Source organism: Mytilus edulis, chromosome 2 (genome assembly GCF_963676685.1).
Source record: "Mytilus edulis chromosome 2, xbMytEdul2.2, whole genome shotgun sequence".
In the NCBI taxonomy this organism is placed as follows: domain Eukaryota; kingdom Metazoa; phylum Mollusca; class Bivalvia; order Mytilida; family Mytilidae; genus Mytilus; species Mytilus edulis.
The window spans coordinates 86,646,345-86,661,342 of record NC_092345.1 but is presented as its reverse complement, the minus strand read 5'-3'; the positions used below and the strand labels follow the sequence as shown (position 1 = coordinate 86,661,342).

Here is a 14,998-nt window from a genome sequence, read left to right as displayed (position 1 = left end):
GAACTAGAGATAAAGGATACAACAGATACAATTAAGTCGGCCTCATATCTTGACTTTTGTGGATAGTTCTCTCCTTGGCAATCATACCACATCTTCTTTTTTATATTACATCTAGAAACTGATTATGAGGGTCGGTTGAAAACAAAACTTACGACAAAAGAGATGATTTCAGCTTTCCAATTGGCAACTTTTTCATTTCTAAGTAGCAACATTCCAGTAGCAACATTCCAGCAGCGCCTGCATACGGAATATATATCTCCTAATTGATACGATGTTACCATGCTTTTATTTCCTATAATGATTTCCTTGATAGAGGGTTGCTGCTCACAAGGAAGCTATCAAACCAAGAGTTCCAAATGGTGAAGTTGAAATCATACCCATTTGGTTGACCGTTATGGAATACCTGTTTCACAGACGATATAGGATATGTTCCTGACGTCGTTACTACAATTCCCTTCCCTTTTCATGAATGTGACCTACCGGATTTGACTATATACCTGGAGCAACACGACGGGTACCACATGTAGAGCAGGATCTGCTTACCCTTCCGGAACATCTGAGATCACCCAAAGTTTTTGGTGGGGTTCGTGTGGCTTAGTCTTTAGTTTTCTAAGTTGTGTCATGTGTACTATTATTTGTCTGTTTGTCTTTTTCATTTTTAGCCATGACGTTGTCAGTTTATTTTTGATCTATGAGTTTGACTGTTCCTCTGTTATATCAGTTTTATCAGTTTATACGATATTTCCAAGTAATCTAATAATTCTGATTTCAATATCAGCATTTATAGGTACAATCCATATGATATGTATTTGGCTGAGTTGGCAGTTATAATTGAAGATGAAATAATTGGCTGAATCGTTTCTTCTAAAACGATTGCATTTTTCAGTGACTGCTACTGGTCATTACTTATATCGATCTTATTGTAAGATTTATAGGCATTTTTATAATCTAAATTATAATCCTGGTACCTATTAAATGAAGATAAAGCAGCAATGTGATCATGCTAATTTTACCCATGTACACAGGTAAAATAGCTACGGACGTTTCACGGCCGTGGTAATAAACGTCCGTAAAACATCCGTAATACGGATGTATTACGGATGAAACGGTTACGTCCGTAAAACGTCTGTAAAAATACATCCGTAAAACGTACGTGTAAAAACTGACGTAAAACGGATTGTCCATTTCACGGACGTATGGTAAACATACGTATTACGGACGTTTCTACAACATCCGTATTACGGCTGTATCATATTCAAAGATGTAAAAGTACCATGCATGATATACGCACGACTGCTTATACATGTATAAAGTAAAATTCTTAACTTGCTTTCAAAATTCTGCATGCCAGACATACATATATATGTATAGTGAATCTCTGCTTCAAGGCTATAACTTTAAATATTTGCATAATATGAGTACATACATGACATACATGTACATGTACTAATATAATTTTTTATTATTAAAATAATTAACTTTTGTTCATTATGAACATCCATTCGCAACTACCCTATATTTTAAGCCTAGAAATAGCGTACCAATTATCAATAAGCACTGTTAATGTCAGAATTTCTCTCCCATCAGCCCAAAGAGTCAATGAAAAATATGTAAAATGTAAAATAAAAAAAAATCCCTACCTATCCTATTTTTTCAAAGATGTAATAGCTGAATAGCATGAACACAGATATTATTTTATTTGACCTAATTACAAAAAAAAGAAATTGAAAAAAATCTTTCTATATTTTTTTCTAAAGGTTGTAATTACAATTAAGTTGAATTATAAATACAAAGAGTGCTTGGCAGTGGCAGATCCAAGGGGTCCGGGGGTTGGAACCCCCCCTTTTTTTTGGCCGATCAATGCATATATGAATTGGGACATATAGTTGGACCCCCCCTGTTTTTAAAATGGCTGGATCTGCTGCTGGGTGTCTTTCAAACAACCAACTAATCATGCTAATGATGGATGGTTAAATAATTGCCATAAAAGCAGTTAAAACAATATAAAACATCTAACATTTAACCTTATTTGCAATGCTTGAGCAAAAATGACTGTAGTCTATGTATATATTGTACAAGGCTGAATTAAAATTACCTCATACCAGGTTTCACCAATGGCAATAGACCGGACTGTTGTCTAATATACTTGATTGTTGATCATTCTGATTATCTGTCCAAGTACAAAACTATGCTAACAAGAAATTGCACATGAGCATATAGAAAGTACCTGAAAAGTTTCAGATTGTTTAAATGTCTGAAGTAGTTTCTACTGTTCAATGAGGATCATAAGATGCAGGGGGAAGGAAACACTCTTATCATGTTTTAATCACAACAACCAATGCAATAGTCACATGGTGTTCCTTCGTCCCTTATACATTTTGTACCCGCCCTTTAATATATTAAAGCCCTTAGAATGTATATGTTAAAGTAGTCTCAGAATCAATGTATGTAGAATAATGCCGGTAACATTAAAATGTTATCATACATTTATCCTCCTTTGGTGTGGAATAAGAGCAAATTACCTGCTATTAAAGCTTCTATTTTATTGTGGGACTATGGGAAGAAAGGGGTACTATTTAAAGTATTTTTAGGCAAGACAGAAAATTAAAGTACAGGGCCTTTTGCTGTAGGTCTATTGTTAACGATGAAATTGGAAAGAGGATACCAATTACATTAATTTATAACAAAAAATACAATCAAACGAGATAAGACAGAGAATAAAAGATAAAAATATCAATATTTAAAGTCCCTTTAAACTTACCATTAAACATAAACTGACTGATCCGGAAATTTGTATAAAGGGATGGGGGGGGGGGGGGGCACTGACTGTTAAAAAAACAGGCCCCACTAGTCATGCCATGTACTAGCGAACAGTTCGGAACTTCCCGTGGCTTCTCAAAATTTGGCAACCTACATCTCAATTGCAAATTTAGTAAGTACAATTTTGACTTGATTCGACATATTGACAAACATGATAACATAAGTGACACACTGACGACATTAAAAGATCAATGTAGGATAAAAAAAATTAAATCAAATAGTTTAGGGGTGTGGTGGATGGGTAAACATTGCTGCAAGTTTTGCTTATCTCACATCAATTTTACATGTATATTCAATCATTTTTTTTCCAAAATTAAGTAAAGAAGGTGGGGGGGGGAGGGGGGGGCAGTGAAAAAACTATGTTAATTAAGTTTTGTTTATTCCACATTGAACTTTTGATGTCGTCCACAAGATCTTGTGAGCTTAACGTTGAATATAGGAGGAGAATTATAAAACAAAATATATTGTCAAGTCCAAAATTTAGCCATTTCAAGGATCTATCAGGCTGATAATGTAGCACTGGCTATTATTAGAATCTTAATTGTATCGAGTAAATCAAGGAGACAGTAGGAAAACTTATAAGATGTTTCCTAATAATCATGATTACAAAAGAGCTTGACACGAATTTTTAACTGAAGGTCTGTCCGATTGGTAAAATTTTGATTGCACTTAAATGAATACATAAGTGACCCCCCCCCCCCCCTTTCCTCCCCCGCCCATAATAAGTGTCCAAGACTTTAATTCTTCTCTGATTTAAGCTAGGATGTGTATAGTAAGTAAGTCAGTAATTTTTATTGGTTTGAAATCCAAAATCATAGGATTGATACCAAGACAATACACATTGGTTATACACAAACATCATGACAAACATACAGACATATATATCATACCAAATTCATAAAGATTGTACTATATATATATACACAGCCATGTATCACCATCATTGCTGGTGATCCGATGGATAAATCTAACTTAGACGTTCTTATACATATAATAATTTCTGTGACTGTATCTTGCATTAATTTGTACTGAACAATAACATCTCCATGGCTTATATATCATGTAATGTAGTACGACGCTAGATTAAAAGTATATAAAACTGACGAGGAAAGGTAACACACAGCCACCGAAAACTTTATTCATTGTGAGGCCCAGGTGGTCGTGTGGTCTAGCCGGCGGGACGGCTACAAAAAGGGGGGGGGTAGGGGGGTTCTAACTATGTCCCCCTGCAAATACATTGATCGTCCCAAAAAGGGGGGTCCAAACCCCCTGGATCCGCCACTGATGTATGATAATGTCATGTAGGCCTATGTCTCCGATTCATTTCTTCATAGTTTTATATAAAGCGGCTGTGACTGATTTGTAGACAAATCCTTGTTTATAACAGAGGCCTATTTTAAAATACTCAGTGTACCACTTCTGAACTTTTTTGTATTTATTGTCAATACTTAAATCCCCATTCTTGATTCCAGACCGGGTTCCGGACTAACTCTCAATCATATACGTAAATGATCGTAAAGTGTATTCTCGAAAGGTTGACAAATGGAATACGAAAACCCGGAAAAATCACCGTTGCCGTTTTTTACACTATGACGCATCTCCATCCATGGACGCTCGTCGGCTGCTGGCTGAATTCATGTTTTACAGTTAAAAAGAATGGAAAGATGTATACTAGTCTGATAGATAATACGAGGACCTCTGGTTTTTCAAAACTGTTGGATCAACAAGTTATTATAAACAGATAAATTGAAATGGTTTGCTTGTCGATTAACTTGAAGAAACCGGGTTTTAAACAAGAAAGTTGTGTGTCTTTTTGATGGATTATTTACATACCCGCTATTTTGTACTTGGAAAGCGCACCGAAAGGTAAATATTATCATGCAAATATTTAAGAAGATGCCAGTGGTATACTTTTCACGAAAAAACATTTGAATTTATAAATTTCATCGCATGCAAACCCGAAAATCAGAAGATTGGCAAGAACGGACGCAAGTCAACTCGACCCACTGCCAAAACGGCCTACTTTTTTAACAACACGTCTCCCTTTCTAAAAATGTCCCACTCTTGTTAAGGGAGCTACCATGTGAGTTTTATTGGAGGTGGGGGGTCACCATGTCACAGGCACTTGTCTCAGAAAAAAAATTCCCTATATACCTTAATATAATACATATTTAATACATATATATAGGATTTTTTTTTCTGAGACAAGTGCCTGTGTGGGGGGTGCTTGGATGTTATTTGAAAAATATGCGGAACTGGAGTTCTGTCAACTTTTAAAAAAAATGCAGGATAACATTTTTATCGTAGCCCCCACCCCATAAAAGTCAAGTGGTGGCTTCCTTACCAACTCGTCCTGCTTTAAAAAAAAATTGCCCTTTATATAAAAATGGTTAAAATCTGTAAAATATACTCCTGCAAAGAATGGCCTTGCCCAACTTGCATGACTTGGGTAAAATCCAAATGAATATAATTAATATTTAATTTATATAAAAAATAAAAGTCTGCAAATTTGCCCTTATTTACATAAATTTGTACTTATCTAGACTACCTAGTTCAAATAATTATGACTTCTTGAAAGGCTATTACATTTTTTTTATTTGACGCCTTACTGTACGCCTTACTGTACATTAGAGTAAAGCGTCCAAAAAATAATATTATAATAGCCTTTCAAGACGTCATAATAATTTGGACTACTAGCTATATATAGACTACCCAGAAATTAGAAAACACTGATATAAAAATTTAATATACATAAAATTGATAATGGAAATGGGGAATGTGTCAAAGAGACAACAACCCGACCATAAAGCAGACAACAGCAGAAGGTCACCAACATGTCTTCAATGCAGCAAGAAATTCAGGAGGCGTCCATCAGCTGGCCCCTAAACAAATATATATACTAGTTCAGTGATAATGAACGCCATACTAAACATGCTAAACTCCAAATTGTACACAAGAAACTAAAATTAAAAATAGTACAAGACTAACAAAGGCCAGAGGCTCCTGACTTGGGACAGGCGCAAAATTCAAGCGGGGTTAAACATGTTTATGAGATCTTAACCCTCCCCCTATACATGTACCTCTAGCCAATGCAGATGTATGATATCTATTGATTTAAATTGATGTGTCATTAATGATTTCTGAAACCATGATCATGATGATTGTGGATTCATATTTATTATTAAATTATTATGTACATGTAATTTATGTATTTATTTAGTGTATCATAATCTATTTGAACTTTTTTTTAGCTTACTCAAAATCAAGCTGTTTGGGCCTCCTCTTGTACATGGGAAGTGGACTCCTTGAGAAGGTGAAAGGTCTGCTTTACATGTACGTAATGTTAATATAAAAATACAAAAAATGTGGTGATCATGGTGATAGTGAATGAGAAAATAGAGGAATTTTTAAAAGTGTAAATTCACTTTTTTCCACTTATAAATCTGTCATATTGTAATTATGATAATAATGTTTAAATTACATAATTAGGGAGCTACCATTTGATTTTTAGGGGGGGGGGCTAGGATGAAAAATTTTGTCCTGCATTTTTTTTCAGTTGTAATTTCTGTTCTGCCTTTTTATTTTTCACTCTATTCGGTCCTGCATTTTTTTTATTCATGTTATTAGTTTATTCCGACTTTTTTTTACCTAAATTGTCATCCTGCATTTTTTTTGCAAAGTGTCTCGTCCTGCCTTTTTTTTACACTCAAAACTCCTGTCCTGCCTATTTTTTTCAAATTTCATCCTAGCCCCCCCATTAAAAAATCAAATGGTAGCTCCCTTATTTTCAAAATAAAATATTGTTTAGGTTGCTATAAACAGTTTCGTATAAAAACTAGGGGTTATTCCCCAACTAAAAATAAACATGGAGGGAAGTCCCTTTTTATCAACATAATTGGTGAAAAAGTATCATGTTTTTTGTATTTGGTTGTAAAGATATATTAATTAACTTCAATTAAAGCAGGTTGAATGATTAAAATAATTAAAAAAATTAGATTAAATATACATGTTTTGAGGGGAGACAACACTGTAAACAGTGAAAATTGAAAACTTATTTGCAGACACTGTAGCTCTTTATGGAGCAGGCGAAAGTACCCTGAAGCATGAATTTTTTGAAAGACCAGGTAAAAATCTATGAAATTCATACAACTTTGATTATGAAAAATGTGCAGGTATCATGTCTTCAGGGGTGTGCACATGACCTGATTTCAGGTTTTTGTCAAGCCTGCAACTTTTGATTGCACCGTTAACAAGAAAAGAAAACTCTCCACCAGAAATCAAGTGACATCGAAGTTAACTGTTAACATGTACAACAATAGGTCACTTTACATCCTTCAACAATGACTGAGCAAAGCCAATACTGCATATTCAGTTTTTAAGGACCCTATATGAGAATCACAAATTTGTAAATCAATTCAAACAAGAAAACTAAGAGACTGATTTATACAATGTAAAATATAAAAAACAGAACAAAAAAAAATATGATAAACAGCAAGATAAGACAAATTGAACCACTAAATTACACTTATTTAGTTAGAAATATGTGTCGGATGACCCCTCTTGCTAACTAACATGCCAACATGACTAAAAATAGAACATAGGGGTAAAATGCAGTTTTTGGCTTATACATGTATCTCTGAAAGCAGAAACTAAAGCATTCAGAGCAAATTTGACCTGGAGTTAAAATGTTTACCAGGTTAAGAAGAGCTATCCTTTTTTTCAGGGAAAGTTTGTTGGTCTAGTTTAAAAGATCAAAACTAAGCCAATTTTGCAAGATCAAATATTAAATGCAATTTTGGCAGATATTATAACTTCATTTCATTAAACATTATTTCTTTTAGCATTTTCAAAGAATGTACAAGTACAAGTACTTTGAGAAGTAGGAGAAGATAAGCAACAGAACAGAATTCATTTGGGTCATTGCTGTCTAGATTATATAGTGGATTCATAGATTGTCATTATATTGATTTATGTGCATATGAGCACAGAGGAGCAGTAGTCAATGAATAATTTTGTGATGAGAGGTATGTTTATATTAAAATGATGCCTAGTTTATTTGATAATTTTGCTCTCTTGTCAAACTCGGTAAATCATGGACATGTAGTTTCCAAGATTTATTTTAAAATTTGAGGTCATAGAGTTCCAAGTTTTGATTCTTGTTGTGGGCAAGTTTGAAAATTATCCATGTTAACAGTTAGAAGTGACAAATTTATTTTTTTTACAAAACCATAAACAATTTAACTAAGATTTAACCCTTTCCTCCATGGAATTTTTTTTTACAAACTTGATTCGCATAGGATTTTTTCAATAAAAAAAAAATCATCAGGTTTAAAGTATTAATGCATTGTAAAAACGAACATTTCATCAATGAAATTCAAGTCAGATATTCTCCTGAATATCCTTTTCATATTGGATACAATTTTTTTAAAGTCTTTTTTAATATGCAGACATTTTGTAGTCAATGCGTTTCAACTGAGGTACTACACAGGCGTCAAAAGGCGTCATTATGGAGTAAAGGGGTGGGGTCAAAAAGCGTCATTATGGAGGAAACGGTTAACCTCAAACTAATTAAAACAGAAAATGTTTTAGTTCTAATCTATAGCGTTATGCCCTTTATATACACAGAAAAAAGTCCCATAAAATCTAACTTGAGGAAAACTCAAAAGTGGCATTTTATATTTCCTTTGGAAATTAACATTGGAAGGGGAGATAACTCCGCAAAAATGAGTCCTTTTTTGGTCAGTTTTTGGTTGATTTTCTTGAAATTTATGTAAAGGCTTAAGCACGATACTTTTATGGAGTTATAACTTTGTATTTGACTAAATTATATAATCATGATAATCTCCTGCTCATGAAATGTACAAAACCGAAGTGTTACAGGTATTATTTTTTTTTGGTGCATTTTTCATTAAAGAAATTGCAAATTTGAAGCTTTGAGACCATTTTGAAAAAATAATGTGAATATTTGGTATTGTTTATATCTGTATATTATATTCTTTCAGCATCTTACTTGTCTAAAGAAACTTTAAACCACAAAATGAAGAATACGTGCTTAATTATTTTTATCAAATTTGAGATTCTTAATTACCTTGACACCAAGCAATAGGTATGGGCTTTAGGCCATACAGTGACCTATAGTTGTTAATGTCTGTGTCATTTTGGTCTTTTGTGGATAGTTGTCTCATTGGCAATCATTCAACATCTTCTTTTTTATAATAACTTATGGTAAAGTGATTAATATTGTGCAATTGTAGTTATAATATAGGGATATTGCATGAATATTGTCATGAGTAAAATTTATATTGCACGAGCTTCGAGTGCAATTTTTGTTCTACAAGGGACAATATTTCCCAATATTCATGCAATAATTTTGAAGATGTATTGCACTGGTGCAATATTATAGGGTTATTGCATGAATATTAGGGAATATTGTCCCAAGTTGAATTTTATATTGCATAAGCTTGCGAGTGCAATATATGTTCTACGAGGGACAATATACCCCAATATTCATGCAATAACCCTTTTATTGTATAGCAATATAATATTTGAAAGTAAAAATTGGTTTAAACTAAGAGTTTGTCATTGATAACGTCATGATTTTTTGAAGATTTTTGCACTAGTCATTGTAGTGCAATATTATCAGATTATTACATGGCATTTTTCATATCGCATGTATTATCAGCCCTAGGTTCAATATCAGCCCAAGAGCCGCATGGCTGATAATACATGCGATATGAAAAATGACATGTTATGGTCTTTTTATCATATGCTTCAACAGTAGAGAAAAATAACAGATTCATATATTGATCCTTCTACGTGGTTCCCGAAAAGATCTTGAAAGAGTAAAAAGTTCACGGACGTCGGACCCAAAATTTGATACATTCAATAAGAAATCTTTCTATCATATGCCTCAACAGAGAGAAAAAAAAACCCAACATTTTAATATGGACGAATGGACAAAAAAATAATTCAACAATATACATGATGAAAATTGTTTGGAAAAGTCAACTTTTTTTAAAGTAACTTTCTAAATTATGTTTCAGAAAAACTTAAAAAATGCATTTATTTAATATTTTTTTTTAATTTAATTTAATTATTTTACACAATATACTTTCCAGTATTCATATAATTGTTTTGTACACTACTTTGTAATGTTTTTCACTGAAAACGTAGCATTAAGGTGTATTTTCCGGAATTTGCTGAGTATCACCAGAATGCCATGTGATAACGTTACGGAAAGGCATGTGATAACAATCGAAGCATGTGATAAACTTTTCATATCAGCCCGCTAAGCACCAATTCGAAAAATATAGAAAATACTTTAATTTAATGCTATTATCATACGGTAAAAATCATATGTTATTAAGTCTAAGTATATGATAATAGAATTTATTGCACGCTAACTTTTAGTTATTTTCTGTGGGAAATATTATATTGCTATGCAATAATAGAATTTATTGCACACTAACTTTTGGTTACTTTCTGTAGGAAATATTATATTGCTACATGTATGCAAAAATTCTTATAATTAGTGCTTCACTTAAATGTTGACAAGTTTCTTACTCCTTGATACAGGTCCTAATTTGGATTGTAAATTAATATTTGACATATTATATGTTTCTGAATTTTTTTATAAGCTTAAACTTGATCTTCTTTCTGTTGTTAGCTTACATTTTGTTTCAATTTACTTAAAAGTAAAAGTATATAGGAAAGGTATAAATTAGTGAGCATCGGTTCATACTACATATAGTTTTTGTCTGGACTTCTTGATTAATTTATATATATATATACAATTTTAGCTTGTTACCAAATGAAAGGAAAGGACATTATTGGCAAGGATTGATATTACTGGTGAACATGTATGTCATGTAGGTGTGAATGCCCTGCAAAACAGACCTGATATCAAAGTAAGTTCATCTGTAGAATTGCAGTTAATTTAAATAATTTTATGTTATCTACCTAAAACTGTTTCAAGTTTAATTGTACATGTACAGTGTTGCTTATTTTTCTCACTTTCTGATTCAATGCATGCATTAAGCCTTACTCTGCTCGCCTCCTTCTGCTCCATACACACACACTTGAGATGTCAGAAATTCAGACTATCATAGCATTTACATTACAAACTTACCTAGTCAGACTGGCCAATATTATGTTTTGATAAGTTAACGTTGTTATTTAGAAAACATAAAATATTTGCCACTGGACATTCAAATAAGCAAAAAAAAAACCGACCAGTTAATGATTTTGCATTAACCATGTTAACAGAATGAATTTGCAAACATATAACAATTAGCTTATGTAATTCATGGAAGTTAGATTTATATTCTTTATGAATATTTTATTTCAGTTACCATCACAGTGAACATGGTGAAGAATAACCAATACCATGAATACAGGACACAGAAGACTACCTCACAAACTTGGGAATTTTACAAAAAATAGAACGTTTAAATTTACAAAGAAGACATTTATTTTGACATTCATAGACTTGGAAAGTAGAGAAATTATAATGTGAATATAAATCCTTGGAAATAAAATTTTGAACTTTGAAGAAGATTGAAGATTATGTTTGTTCTAAGAAAGTTTGAAGAAAAAGGATACATTCAAAACTGTAAAAAGGAAACATTACAGTATTCTCAATTTATACTCTTGAGATCAATTACTCTTGATATATAATTAAAAGGACTTATAAAAGTAAGGACATTTGGTTGAATTGCCAATGAGAAAAATATCCACCAGAGTTCACATGATGTGATAGTGAGCTATTATAGGTATCCATATGTCCTCCAACAATGAAAAAAATGAACTATATAGTGTGTTGTGAAAGGGTTTGGACATGACAAATAGAGAAAACTAAGAGCCTTATTTTATCAAGTTAATACATGAAAGCAAAATATGAACCAAAGACCACCACTGAAATACTTCTGATTATTGTTGATTTACTCTTGAAATATCATGTAAATTGTTTAAAAAGATATCATCAATATTCAACTTGTTAAACAACAAGTCACTGTATGACAGAAAGTTCTTTGACAAAATCCTTGTATGTGTATTGCATCAGAATATTTTTTTTAGATAGAACACTAGGAGACTATATACAATCGATATAAGGAAATGCAAATAAAAAGTATCATCACCCTAAAAAAAAGTATAGCATTTTATCATTGACAGTTCCATCAAAAGTTTCAGCAATACAATGCAACTGTTACATAAAAATCAAACTATACTATACACTATAATAAGTGTGTTATATATACTACAATAAGTGTGTTATATACTATAATATATATATATTATAATGCATAATTATAATAGACGTTATACGTCCGTGGTACAAAACATCCGTATTACGTCCGTGGTACTAAACGTCCGTATTACGGACGTGGTACTAAATATCCGTATTACGGACGTTTTACGGACGTTTTACGGATGGGAAGCAACGGACGTTTTACGTCCGTGGTACTATTCGTCCGTAGACGTGCCGTATAATACGGACGTTTTACGGATTTTTTACGGACGTAAAACGTCCGTAGCTATTTTACCTGTGTAGGCCACTTGCCATTAATTTATACAGAGCTTCTCTAGCTTTCTTAACATTTTCTTCTGCAGTAATTAATTGTGTGTTGTTGGTGCTAATATGGGTGGTTTTTATCAAACAGTTCTCTTCCACCCTTATGAAGTATCACATCATTGTGGGTATTGCTGTTGGTTTGAATAGGCAGTACAACACTTTTTGTAGGTTTTAATATGTATGCTTATCTTTTACTGTAGTCATTTGCTATATTGAGTAAAATTTGTGCGTCCATATGGGAATTCAATTCCGTATTTTGTATGGCCTTTTTATTCGAGCGTTCCTTGTGCGTCTAATGTAGACGAAACGCGCGTATGACGTACACAAGGTTTTGAAAAGCATACCAACACCCCCACAGTGCCCCCTCTTTGAACGCCAAATATATATCTTCTTTGGTCGGGAATTACGCTTCCCATTCGAAAAACCTGAATTCGCCCAAAAGTTTTTTTCCCACCTATGGATACCTATGGATCTTCAAACCGCTGGCACTGCTTTACTTCATCATCGTTGTATTTGTACGTTTCTCACTTCCGGATAAAATGTCATATTCTGCTTCAAAATTATACATTAATGGTTTGTTGGCCAAAAATTTATCTAATCTATTTTTGAAAGTGTTTAAAGTTTTGGCTGATATATAACTTCTTCAAGGAGGCTGCTCCATATGTTCACTACTCTATGGGGGAAGGAATGGGAATACTTCCTCACATCCAGACGACTGCGTTGTTTCATAAGTTTCATTGAGTGGCCTCTTGTCGATTAAGTTGTGTTGTTCATCTCTAGTAAACCATTTGTTACTCTCGTGTCGTATACTCCTGTCAATAAATTGTATACTTCTCGTTGTGTTAGACTAGGTTTGACTTTCAATAAAATACATGTGTACAGTTCAATATTCATTCAAACATAAGCATATAATCATAGTTACAATATAACATAGAAACGCGATGTCATATCGTTAGTGGCGACGGCACATATAGGAACGCATTACGTTCCCGCAATCCTCGAAATCTATCATGTAACCTCGTAAACGGCGAAAACGGAGGATTGGAAGCTTCAGTTTTCGTAGGTGGTCTTCGTATGGCAAGTCTCTTATTGTAGGCAACATTTTGGTCGCTCTCTTTTGCACATTCTCAATACTTGAAATGTCATCCTTCCTGTAGGGTGACCATATACTGTTTGAATACTGCAAATTCGTTCTTACAAGTGCCTTAAATAATAACGAAAATATGCAATTGTCTATGTGGACAAAGGAACGGCGAGTGAGGCCTACGATCTGACTGGCTTTATTAACTTGATTTTGAATATGATTTGCAAATGACAGATTCATGTCCATAGTTACTCCAATATATTTTTCTCCTTCAACATTCAACAAGGTTAGTGCGATCGCCTTCATATTTTTTCATCGTGTAGTTTGGAGTTTGGTGTGTAGTGTTCCTTCCGCTGATAGGTAAAACTTTACACTTTTCTGGGTGAAATTTCAAAAGCCCAGTTTTTCTCCAAACAATTAGGATATCAAGGTAATCCTGAATAAGTTTCTTATCGCTCTGGTTGACTATTTCTCTGAATAATTTGGTTTCGTCGGCGAACACGAACACGTCTGATATAACAATATCTGGTAAGTCGTTGATGTTAAGAACGAATAAAATTGGTCTAAATACAGAGCCTTGTGGAATTCCACTGGTTACATTCCTCCAACTTGATTGTGACCCATTGACCTGTACGCATAAATTTCTACTTCTAATGAAACTTCTGATCTAGTTTGTTGTTTGCTCACTGATACCATAGTGTTGAATCTTGTGAATCAGTTTCATATGTGTAACATTGTCAAATGCTTTCATGAAGTCCATATGAATCGAGTGTAATATATCTCCTTTATCAAGTACATTTGTCCACTTTTCTAGGACTTTCAGCAACTGAAGTGAAGTTGATCTACCACCAATAAGGCCAAACTGTTGATTGCTGAACAGATTATGTCTATCCATGTGTCAATAATTCGCTTTTGGATAAGTTTCTCCATAAATCTACATAGTATGCTTGCGAGACTAACTGGACGGTAGTTTGAAGTTGATTTCTTATCGCCCTTCCTAAGGTAGCACAATACAAAGATTTGTTAACTCCCAATCAGACAACTTTAAACTGATGTAATTCATTCCATCCTTCTTTATATTTTATAAATGAGGTACCAAAAGAAAGATTAATCTTTCAAATTGTGATAATTTCATTATGACATAATTATTACATAATCAATTGTTATGTAATTATTTGCTATATTGTGATGTCCACACTTGAATGAATTTAGCGTCTTTGTTCTTCATACCATCCCAAAATATTTTATAGATTCTTGTACAACACAGCTTGACCTCCAAAACTGTGTCTCAGATTTCCAAAAACATCAATAGAACAAATTTTATACCACATTGAATTTAGTGATCTCTTATGGATTGATGTTGCAAACTTCATTGAAGATTTATGAGAGAATGAAATACAATAGGAAAAATCTGAGACAGTTTTGGAGGTCAAACTGTGTTGTGCAAGAATCTATAAAATATTTTGGGATGCTATGAAAAACAAAGAAGCTAAATTCATTCAAGTATGGACATCACAATATAG

The 14,998-nt window shown here is 33.2% G+C and overlaps 1 long non-coding RNA gene across 3 annotated transcripts; it reads left to right on the top strand.

Annotated features, from left to right (window-relative positions):
- The first annotated feature begins 4,409 nt into the window (after positions 1-4,409).
- LOC139513248 (uncharacterized) lies at positions 4,410-11,374 on the top strand. 3 transcript variants are annotated; one of them, XR_011662410.1, is made up of 5 exons: positions 4,410-4,686; positions 6,072-6,153; positions 7,662-7,844; positions 10,620-10,727; positions 11,168-11,374. It is a non-coding gene; the product is annotated as an uncharacterized lncRNA (long non-coding RNA). The 3 variants fall into 3 exon arrangements; XR_011662411.1 differs by having other exon boundaries at positions 4,448-4,547; XR_011662412.1 differs by lacking the exon at positions 4,410-4,686 and adding an exon at positions 5,251-5,269.
- Positions 11,375-14,998: the final 3,624 nt, after the last annotated feature.